Source organism: Anser brachyrhynchus, assembly GCF_964034855.1.
Source record: "Anser brachyrhynchus genome assembly, chromosome: 2".
NCBI classification, from domain to species: domain Eukaryota; kingdom Metazoa; phylum Chordata; class Aves; order Anseriformes; family Anatidae; genus Anser; species Anser brachyrhynchus.
The window spans coordinates 28,996,325-29,008,559 of record NC_137695.1 but is presented as its reverse complement, the minus strand read 5'-3'; positions in this window follow the sequence as shown (position 1 = coordinate 29,008,559).

The window sequence follows — 12,235 nt, the reverse complement described above, 5'->3', positions numbered from 1 at the left end:
TAACTCTTGCCATTTGGATAGCATCTTATTTTTTGGATTTTTGCCCTGACTGAAGTACTGAGCAGAATCTTCACAGACCTGTATTAGCCTTCTTCTCTTCTCCCTGAGGTGTCTTTGTACAAACTTGACTATACTGAATCTATTTCCACTGTTATTTTGCTGACTCTCCTCTTTGCTTCTGAATGCTTCTTTTACCCAGGTCTGTACTTAAGAGCATTGGAAATCTTTTGGATGTATTAAATCAGAGCCAGTTCATGGAGACTTCTATTTCACCTAGATTTTTGAGCACGTTTAAACAATAAAATCAATGTCGATATTTTAAATTAAAAGCTCTTCTCTACCACTTCAAGAAGGTGAAAATCCCAACAAAATGGAAATATTCAAGACTACAGGTTTCGTCTGTGGGCAGTTACAGCTAAGACAATTTTTCCTTACATTAGCTGCACTTCCCAGTGTTTTCCAGCTATATTTTTGAATTTACCAGATGACATACCACCATGTGTTTGGAGATACATATGATTTTATAGATCATCTCCTTTCTTAGAAAATGAAAAACACCGTGTTAGTGGTTCCAAATTCTAACAAGTATTGTTTATCAGCACAATTTTTATCAGCTTGGCCCATTGGTTTTAGTGACTAATACTATCATTTACATTAGATGTCAATGGTATTATTATGCCATTTCATGCTAGAGAAGTCACAAAGCAGAAGAAAATATAGAATCATGATTCTTGAAGACTCCAGTAATGAAGACCTACAATCAGCTGTGATCATACTAGACTGGGTACATATTCAAAATACTTTGTGGAATTCTTTCATCTGGGATTCAGTTTGGTGAGGATTGACTAACAGAAAAATGTCATGTTTCAGATATCAACACATAAGATACAAAGAATATTTAAGATGTCATTCAATCTGCCTAATTCAGCAGTCTACAAGATAAATTAAAAACAGTATCTTCACAGAGAATTCATAAACCTACTACAAGATATATATCTCAGAGAGCACATATCACTGGAGATGCTTCTTTATTTCCATTGACTGTCACATAAATCTACATATATATCTTAGGAGATACCTAGCATTATTGAAGTGAGTGTAATACTTAGCAACATGGAAAAATATTTCAAGACCATTCTGTACATGTAAAAGTGTAGGAATTTCCACATAAAGGAAACTCAGGTAAATTACTGTAGGACAGGGAAATTTGTATAGATCCTTGTTTTAACTTCTGCATAAATCTGGAAATACCTACTTAGTCCATCTATCCATAATAGTCGCCTGACCGCCTAATAGAAACCATTTTACACACAGAAGGGGTAAAATCTGAGTAAATGCTAGCAATGATAATTTGCTGTTAAATCCTTCAAGCATGCGTGATGAACTGCATTCTACTGGACTGTAATAGTAATATTCCCACTATAGCTGAATATCTGTCTCTATGTCTTTGGTTGGTTGGTTGGTTTTGTTCCAGTATAACAAAAATTGGCAGGTTAAACATTTGGTTAATGAGTATCTCTGTGAGCATCTGATAAAGACAAGCAACAAAATTGTGAAGATCAAGATCTTTCCATCTCTTGTAGCTTGGCTCTGTTTGTTACTTGTCCTGAGTGAAATATTTTTACATTGAAGAGATACATTGACTAACATTATTGTAAAACTTCAGAGAGGAAGAATACTTTTATTCAGAAATGGAAGCAGTTTAAACTCTTCTTTAGAATATTATATACTGTGATATTTACAATACAATTTTATAAAATATCTTCAAACTAGAAAGTTTGCTGTGTGTTGCTAGTTTTGGTCAATTTTCATTTTATTCTCTCTGTTAATAGTTTAGTTAATTTAGTTAATAATTAATTTTCTTTATACTGCAGGTTTACTACTTTTCACGTTTACTTGAATGTGAGGATGAACTTTTAAATTCGAACCTATTTACTACTCCCTAAAAAAATCTGTTTTTAACTTTACATTTAACTGTCAGCTTTCTGTCTTTCATATGCTGTATATCTCTTCCGATCGAAGTTCTGCTGAGCAAGAGTTGGACTTTCCTGCATGAATGGATGGTAAGAAGCACATTGCTATTATTTTTGTAGTGGTAAAAATTAAGTACCAATAAGAATAAAAATATTAATGATGGTGAAGATTACAATAATGAAACAACAGTTTTATTATTATTATTATTATAGAATGGTTATGTTGACATTTATATTTACATGTAATCTTACCATCGCTTTGAAGGCAAAAATCAGCATCAACTAAGTGGCAGCTACTCATTAACTTGACACTAACATAAAATTGTACTGACATAATGCAAGAATAAAAGGTATCTTGGGGCATACTGAAGCTGGATGAGAAGAAGGGGGGTGCTAAATTAGCCTGTGTTTCCTTGATGACAAGTAGCCCTTGGTTGTTAAAACCTGGCAAAATTCAGAGCAAGAATGAGGGTTGCACTGCCATGCAATTTTCTACACCAAATCGGAATATTCAGAATTATGTACATAAGATGTATAGGTCCTCTTGAAAGCTAGCTGTATTTTCAAGGGCCTAATCAAAATGGAATGGCAACTGAGCATGTATTTAAAAGATTCTCATCATTAACATACTGCTGAACATCAGAAGAGTTAATGGGCTTTAACTGTAGGTTAGATTAATTTAGTATGAATTTGGCTGTCTTAAATTTAGGCATCTTGTCAGTGAAGACAGAAGTCAGTGAAATAACCTAAAAGGTATTAATTACATTTCTGTGGTCCCGTTTTAGTGATCAAGCTTAGGCTGGAGTGAATGGCTCTAAAGGAGATACCTAGCTCCTTGAAAATAGGAGAGAAGTAAGAGGAATCCTCCTAAAATTATTGATTTCATTTTTTTCCAAATAATCTTTGATATATTTTTGGGTGGTCAGTCTGTCTTTTAGAACAAATATAAAAAATTGCCTTGTCTAGAAACCATCCAGGGTTTTCAAGCCACTTAAATTACAGAAAAAAAATATTGTATGAGTTAAACTTTCATGTTTTCCTACAATGATTATTGGCTGGGCAAAAGGCGGGACATACTGTGAACTTATTAATGCTGTTAGGTAAAAAAAAATTCAGTCTTAACTAAATAGGTTGCAAAATGCTAAGAAGCCAGTAGCACTTCTTGTACTTCATATTTTGCCCAAAGCTTTTAAGGTGGATTTGGCAATACTTGTTAATTAAATCTTTCACCGGTGAAGCTGGTGAAATCTAAGGTAAACTTTTAATTGTGCTGAGTAAGAGCAATTAATAATTGTGTATCAAGGAAAATTCTAAATCAGTGGTAATTGGAATGACAGGCAGGACTTTGCTCCAACACTTCATTAAACTTCTATTTTTATAGGGATTTCTTCATTTCCACTGGAATGAACAAGTCAGTATGCATGACTTATTCTGCAATGAACTTTGATGAATTTTTCTAAGTACATTAAAATGAGCTGCATCTTCTGTTAATCCAAAGACCCCCCCTTGCCACCCCCCCCCCCCCCCCCCCCTTCATACATATGGTGATAAACCCTGTGATGCACATACAAGGCAGGATAATGGGCATGAAGGACAATCATATATGTACGTATATAAATATATATTTTGGCTTGTCAGTAATAACTCTGAACTGCCTACAGCATTCATAGTGCCTCTTAAAAGTCAGGTATTGTATTGAATTTAAAATTCTCTTATGCTGAGCAGGGAAGGAAAAAAAATCAAACACTTTCTGAATTGGGCCCAAATATCCAAGGTTAATTTTCTGAGAAAGCTGCAGCAGCTAGATAAGGCCATCCCCTGCAAATTAGTTTTGCCTGCCTGGATTACAGCTAAATTTATGCAGCTTGCCTTATCCTTTCAGAAGCGCCTCTGAAGTGTCGTAATTAACTGGCACACATAAAGTGAGCAAATTTTCTGCTTGGTGGCAGCCATTCCTCATTTCATCTCAGTTCTAACCCAAATGGAAAGGTAGTTTCTTATTTTTACAATCAAAAAAACCCTCCAATATTTTACAAGAAGTCTTTGAAAACAAACATGAAACAGCTTTAGAACAGAGTTCAGGGTTTAAAGAGCACAAATACTGCTGAGGGAGCAAGGTGGTTATTTTGCATAATATTAAATAAAAAATAGAAGATGGAGATTGTGTATACATATATATCTATATTTATATGTTTATCTGTGTATGTGTGTATATATACAAACACATTTAACTTCCAAAATATTACCATTCACTAGAGAATTTCTGTCTCTTTTCTTTCTGTTCACATCCACTTCCAAAGTATAAGTTAGGAAGGAGTAGATGTGATTTTCTATTTTAACATAATAGAAATATTTCCTGGTTCTCTCTGAATCATGCCTAATTCCTGTGTCAAGAACATATTTAATATTTTCCATGTAATTTTCCTTCTTCCTGATTAAGATATTTTAACAGAGTAAAAAGAAAAAAATGTAATTTAAATAAATGCCCAGTGTCTATATTTGAAGTAAAATGTGTAAAATTGGTGGAAAGAGTGTAGACTCTGGAGAAAATCTTATTTTCTGTCCTTTTCTGTATAGATTTTCAACAAACTTGTGTTTGCTGTTGTGGTCAAGATGATTTTCTATTGTTCTAATAATATTTTATGCTATTTTGCTAATGTTTCCCGTTTGTCCCATTATTTACCCATTCATAAAACCTGTTAAATATTTTGACAATATTCAATACATTTTTGTAATAAAATATTAAGTAAATACTTTCTCTCCTCATCTCCCCCACCTTCCCCCAGTTCTAGTGCTATGAAAACTTGTGGAAATCAGCCAGAATGACTGCTATGAATTCTGATGATAAATTGCAACAACTATTATGCTCTGCAGTATCCAACTTTTTTTTTTTTTTTCCTTTCTCCATTTTTCTATTTAGCAAAAGTAATTTCTAGGTTTGCTATCAAATCTTCATACTATCCATTCAGAGGTTGCAGGCAGGGTAATCAGTATATTACAAACCATTGTGAGCTAAACTACCTCCATTTCAACTAGTCTTGCTTGGTGTAAAGTTGTATTTTTGCTTCCTGAAAATTGATACTAAAGCTCAGCTGGGAATTTTCTAAAATCTATTTTTACTCAGAACTTTCAGTTATGTCAAATATAAAGCTCTTACTCTGCCAGTAAGTAGATCGACAAGTATGCTGCAACGTGTTAGTTGTACAGAGCATACCCCATATAGTAAATCTCCCAACAATTGTGTAATAGCAGCAAGAATCAAAGGGCCAATTTCTGCTTTCAGCTACACTGGATTAAACCCAGAGCAAATCCACTGACTTCAGTGGAGTTACTTGGGATTTAAGTTAGTGTAATAGTTAAACAGAACATGTCCCTTCCTATTTAAGCTATAATTCTAACAGCTACTTATAGCTGAGATTCCTGGGCAGTGAAATGACTGTCAATGGACTTGCAGAAGAAGAGAACATGACATGAGTTCATGGAATTTTTATTTGCTTAATCTTCAAGTGATAAAGATGAACATTATTACTGTCCTGACCATAGTAAAATATCTTGCCTATGAGGACTATGAGGACAATGGAGAAGACTGTTGTGAAAACAGGGGAAGCTAAATAAATACTAAAATAATATGCAGCTGGAAAGATCTTCAAGAGCTGAGCAAATCTGAAGGCAAATGGGTTTGAGCAGAATCTAAGATCTTGTCAGCAAATATGAATAAGAGCTTAATTATTCATAAGAATTTTACAATATTTAATTGATCTTTAGCCATGAAGTTCACTAGAAAACAATGAGAATTAATTTCTATATACTTCAGAATTAGAAACAATCAACTAAAGAACAATAGGAACCCAAGAAAAAAGAGAGTGGAAAATCAGAGGTTCACCAGTGCTGCTGTTTATCCCATATCCTTGATATCTCTTGATACCCCAGCATTTCAAAACTTTTTAGTTACAGGTAGCATGTACCCCAAATCTTTGTGCAAAGACAGGAGTTAAAGGAATTTACAGATTATAGTAGTCAAAAAACTGTTTATCTTCCCAGCAGCGTACTTGCAGGATCCATCTGAAGTGGAGAACAGGCAGCAATTTAAACCTCTGTCAATTCTGTTTCTTCAGCTCAGATTACGGGGAAGCATCTTACTAAATGTAATGATGATTGTTGAACTTTATAATCTAGACATCTGTCAGATGGCAACTGGGCTCATTTTTATGTGACACTAATGATTATTGTCTATATATTGACTAAAATTATTGGATGGCTTTGATAAAAAAAAGGTAAAGGACATGCTGTTTTTGTTTTGTTTTTAACATTTTTTTTCTTCTTCCTGATTGTCACTAACTTTACATTCTCTTCCTTTCTTTACATTTTATCTCTTCTTTCTTTACTCTTGCCATTTTATGCCAACCTTTTATCTTATTTTCCAAGTGTGCATTTTTCTTCTTCTTTTCATATCTTTCATGTAACTCCTTATATTTTGTGATTACCATCACAACTATTGCCACTGCCATGAAACCTCTTTTCATCCTGCATAGATATATATATGGTAGACTGGAACTGGTGTTTTCTTTTAACATGTTCACCAACCAGATTTATGGGAAAGAGGATACTTCTTTGTAGCGTTTCATTTCAGAAAAATGATGAGTGGGAATGTTTGGACAATTTATGTTGTTGATAATCCATTACAGTAACACATCTTTCCTGCTAATGCATGTTTTCCTGCTTTAACAAAAAGCATGGAGAGAGGTACAATCAGAACATCTCTGACTGCAGCCAGATTCTTGGTAAAATGAATAGGAAGATCTTAGAAGAGAGTGTGCCACCAATGCTTTCATAGTGCCTTTCATTTTCCACTGCCACTGATTATAAATACAGTGAAGACAAACCCGAAAAGCCTTTTAAAATAATTCTAAAGTAGTGTTGCATTATCTGTGGGTTTTATGGAAATTTGTGGCCACAGTTCATGGTTCAATATCCCCTGCGTCTAATAACAATAACTCTGTTGTAGGAAATTGACTGATGCTTTGTGAATGATCATTTATTCATAGTTGTAATTATTCTTTTAAGTCTCTGTAGTATATAAGCCCTCTTCCATGTTCTTTTATAGAACTACAGGACTAGTTCAAAGTAATAAAATTATTTTCTTGCATCTGCAGATTTTTATATTTCTTTTCTCAGACTTGTATGGACTATAAGTAAGACTTAGTAAACTTTAAACTAAAAGGCTCTTGCATGTCTTTTCATGCTGATCACATCAAATAACAAAATCCATAGGAAGCTCTCTTAGAAACATATGCTATAATTTATATAATATGATTATACATGCACATAAAAATAAACAGATTTAATAATAGACATTTTAAAAAATACCAAAGTGAAGAAATTACTGTGATTTGTCAAGTTTTTCCTTTTTTTTTAAACAAATCTCTGCTGTCCAGTTGCTTATATTGAATTCAAATTAAACCTTAAATGAAGAACTGATACGTGTATAAAACTAATGAATAAAAATCCTGTTTACCAATTAGTTAAATCCAATTAAAGCTTAAGCTGATAATTGTATAATCATCTAGTATGAAAAAGAAAAAATATGCTTAGAGCTGTTGTCTACAGAATGTGTAGGAAGATATTTGTATTGGGAAATTGTTACTATACTGAGACATTGAGTAAAATGATAATTTCACTGTGGTAAATCTGTGATACTGAACTCAGGAGTAGCAATTGCCTGTTGTTGAAATAGTGTTTTCTGACAAAAGAACATCCACAAATCTACGGGCAGTACCCATGCTCAGGTATCAACATGGGTACATCTGCTACTCAGTAACAGGTATTATGATGGAAATACATGATTTTCAGAAACTGCAATTCTATGCTAGCTATCTGGAAGACATCTCTCCAGAAAGGCAGATTATATCTGAATAGTTTGATGTGTTATAGTGCAGTACAAAATCCGTATTTCCTCAGTTATGACCCTTTCTCATTTCCAGAGTTTGATTTGACAGCAGGAAAATTCTCTTCTATTTCCACATGGCACAAAGCCCAGGCAGCTAGTAGGCTTTTCATGGAGCAAAGTTCGTAAGTGATAATTTATAGATGCAGGATATGAACTCTCACTTGCTGAATTTTGGATTGTTTTTAAGGGCTTTTCTGAATTGTACAAAATTAACTCACAAAGGCATATGATAGTTCTGGTGCTCCACAATATATCTCACCAAACAATATATGGCCTCTGTGCTGAGTTTCAGTATAATATTTGATTTCTTATCATTTATTTATTTATTTATTTTAAAATCCCAGTGATATTATGGTGGCATTAATGTAAAACAGAGAAGCAAAGTAATAAGTGCAATTATTTCCTATCTGCTGGATCTCTGTTAATTGAGGGGTGATAGAGTCTGAAATGAAATGTATTTTGTTACATCTGCACCATAATCACAGAGCTTCTCCTTTAATTTAAATACTGAATGAAATAACTGCCTGAGAAATGTTACTCAGAATTATTGCTATTCCTCTGTAACAGAGTTCACACACTCATGGCTTCATTAGTGAAGTGGAATGATGTCACTTTACTGAATGCATAATCTTAACACCAATAAAAAGAAAACCTGAGTGAATGAATGTATGCCACTGTTCCCATTAGTTCTTTTCTCTCTGTGAGTGCTCTCACATAACCTAGACTCCTGGACTGGGTTATAAGGCCATGAATGAGGCACTGTGTGAAAACTTTTTGCCCAATTTGATAGAAAGGTAAGGAAAGCAGAATGCTGGTGCATTTTGCAGGTATGAAGAAGATGACAGTTCTTAGAATTCATAGTAGGAAAAGAAGACTCCATCAGTCCTATGAAGGCTTTTCTGTTCGTTACTTCTCCCATCATGGCGTGAAGGATTTGCTTTGCCCCACCAATTTGCTTAAGAGTTTATCTGAAGCAGGAATTGTTGGAAGCCTCTGACTTGCAGTAGCCAAATTTGATGCACAGCACATTGAAAAAAGAGTCCTTCTTCTTCAGTGAAGGGTGGAGGGTGCTTGTTGTGGATAAGCTGTGGTGTTTATTCATCAGGCAGAAAGTCCGACCTTCTGCCAGGTCTGACCCTCTGCCGGAAGAGTCCAGGGGTGTCGGAAGTTCAGCAGTTCTTCATTTGGTTCTTCCTTTTTTCCCATTCTTGTAGGGACTTTAGCTTTCTTTATTACATTTCTCCTATCTCCTTTGTCTTTTCAGCACATATGGGCTTTTTGCATGTTAGATACCTGCTCTTTGTTCTCTGCTAAAACCAGTCCCATTCATTTCTCAGTGTTACATTGCTTTAGGAACCTGTACTTGACCTTTTTGGATCTGTGCTTTCAACCCTCAGGCATTGTCCTGTTCTTATACTTTCATGTATGTTCTTGTACTGTTTTTCTGCTGTAATCTTGTTCTTTATTTTGGGGGCCCCTGCTGCTAAGGAAAACTGATGTCAGAATGGATACCTAACAAAAGTTTGTTAGACTTGAGGAAGCTCTATACACTGAGTCATGATCAGGACTATCCACTTAAGGCCTTGTTTTATTATTTAGGCACCATAATTTGGAGGAAAATTCCATTATTAAAAAAAAAAAAAGAAAAAAAAAGGACAGTTGTCAAATGGTCATTATTACTTTTTGCTAATTATAAGCCTGTATTCAAATCCATTAGATAATCAGGTATATTGTATATGTGTTTTGTTATTTTTTAAGAACAAAAGTTAAAACAGTATACTAGGACTTGGGAGATTGGTGTTTAGTTCCCAGGTCCTGGCCAAGTTCAGGTATGCCTGTTGCCTGCTTTGTTGCCTTTACTTTTATGTATTTTTTTTACTTTGCATTCCAAGCTTTTTGATAGTCATTGTCACATACTCTGATAGCACAATATGATACCTAGATATTATAAGGTAAGAGTAGCAATAAATATTCATCAAGTAAATATAAAGATAGAACTTTTTGACTTAGATGTAATCTAAGAGTCTTTTGTTTCACTAATATATATGAAGTACCAAAGTAGATCTTCCTCTAAAATAATTTTATTTCAACAAATGAGTCTCAGATACTTTTCTTAAATGCTCATGAGAGGCCAATATTTAGGTATATATCCCTCACACATTAAGAAAGAAAAGATTATCAGAGACAGAAAGTGAAAATAAATAGCTCCATTACTTCTAAGTGTTTCTTTTCGTAAGTGGGAAGGTTACTGGTAAAAGACATGGAAAAAAAAATAATAAAAAAACCACAAAATACATGGTCAACAGCACGTCCCTTTTGTATTAGCAAAAGATAGAGTTAATTTTCCTCATAGTAGATCATATGGTGCTGTGTTTTGGATTTGTAATGAAAATAGTTTTCATAACACACTGTTTTAGTTGCAGAGCAGTACTTGCACAGAGCCAAGGACATTTCACCTTCTTACACTGCCCTGCCAGTGAGGAGGCTGGGGGTGCACAAGGAGCTGGGAGGGGACAGAGCCAGGACAGCTGACTCAAACTGGCCAAAGAGATGTCCCGTACCATATGGCATCATCCTCAGCAATAAAAGTTGGGATATTTGGCCCGGGGATGGGGGACTACTGTTGCTTGGGGACTGGCTTGAGCATTGGTTGACTGGTGGCAAATAATTGTGTCGTGCATCGATTTTATTATTTTTTTCTTACGTTTTTATATTTTCTTTCCTTCTTTCCTTTCTTCCTTTCTTCCCTTCTCTCAACCCATGAGTTAACTCATGGATTAACTCATGGGATAACTTCTTGGCCTTATGGTTCTGTTCCCCTCATCTAGATGGGGAAGGAGTGGGGAATGAGACTGCAGCTGTGTGGAGCTTAGCTGTTTACCAGGGTTAAACCACAACAAGAGGGAATGCAAAAGAGCCTAAAGTATCTTGAAATTTTAAATTTCCTCCTGAGGCTTAAGGGTAAGAGCCTTCTTCCTGATCTTTAGGTATTTGTAAGGAGATATTTGAGCTAGCAGTTAAACTACAGTTTTGGTTAGTCAGGAGAAATCAGTACTTGTAGAGCACAGTTCATTTGACGTATTTTAGATATCCAAAAGAGGATTAATTACACTATTTACTATCAATAGAAACTATAAAGTGATTCAGATGCAGACATCTATATGGTAAATGTCTAAAGTTAGATGAGATGAATCATACTAAAAATCAAGTACTTAAATGCTACTAGAGAAGGCCTTAATTTCTGTATGTGTTTTTCCAGTATCATCTCTAGAATCAGTGTCCAATAGCCAACCCTATTGCTACATTAGTACCATACTACCGAATAATTTCTGGCTACCTAAATCCACTAGAACTTCCCATATTTGTAAGAGTCATTAAAAATGCACACCAACAGCCAAATTTCTGATTTATCTTTTTTTTTTTTTTTAAACAAGTACATTTCTCAAACAAACATAGAAAATCACTGGAAGAGCACTTTTGGGCCACAAAATAATTATTTTTGATCTGGTGGATTTTTTCTTTAAACATATAATTGAAAAACAAAAAGCTGTAGAAGCTTACTTTCTGCAAATTAATAATTGTGCAGTTCACAATAAAGGTCCTTGATGGCACAATGATACATATATATACTTTAAAACAAATATTTGGGCAGAGGCAAGATGAATCACTAAACATAATTAAACAAATTGAGATTATCCACACTTCTTTTACTGTACAGAAGACAAATGACCTTCTAAGCCAAAGGCCTGGACCATTAATCAGCTATTAAGTAAAAAAAAAAAAAATATATATATATATACACATAAATAAAAAAAGGAGCTTGCCTTTTATAATTAAGCTACAGTTTCACAATCCATTGAGGGCAAAGATACATTTGTACACTTACTATGAAGCCAAACAGTAATTAGAAGTGTGGAAACCATCAGAAAAGGGGGACGTGTTTGCACAATAATTAGAAATATTTCTTCTCCACTTTCCCATCTCAATAACTCAATCTAGTCAATTTACAGTTAAATAAAAGCATTGCACATTTGAAGGAAGCCTGGTATAGAAGGGTGGTATGCAACTAAATTATATTGGTTTGGTAGGATTTCCTCCCCCCCCCCCCCCCCAAAATTCCTATCTTCCATATTTTTTACTTTATCTCTGATTTTTCTTTTCTACAGAAGCCATTAAATGAGAGTCTGAGTTCCAGCTAGCTTAAATGGGACTGTAGAAGTTTTCAAAGTAGTTTTATAGCCACTTCAGGTCAAGATGAAAAACAAGCCAACAATTTTGTATGTCCAGGGATGTAACAGGTCTTTTACATTTACCT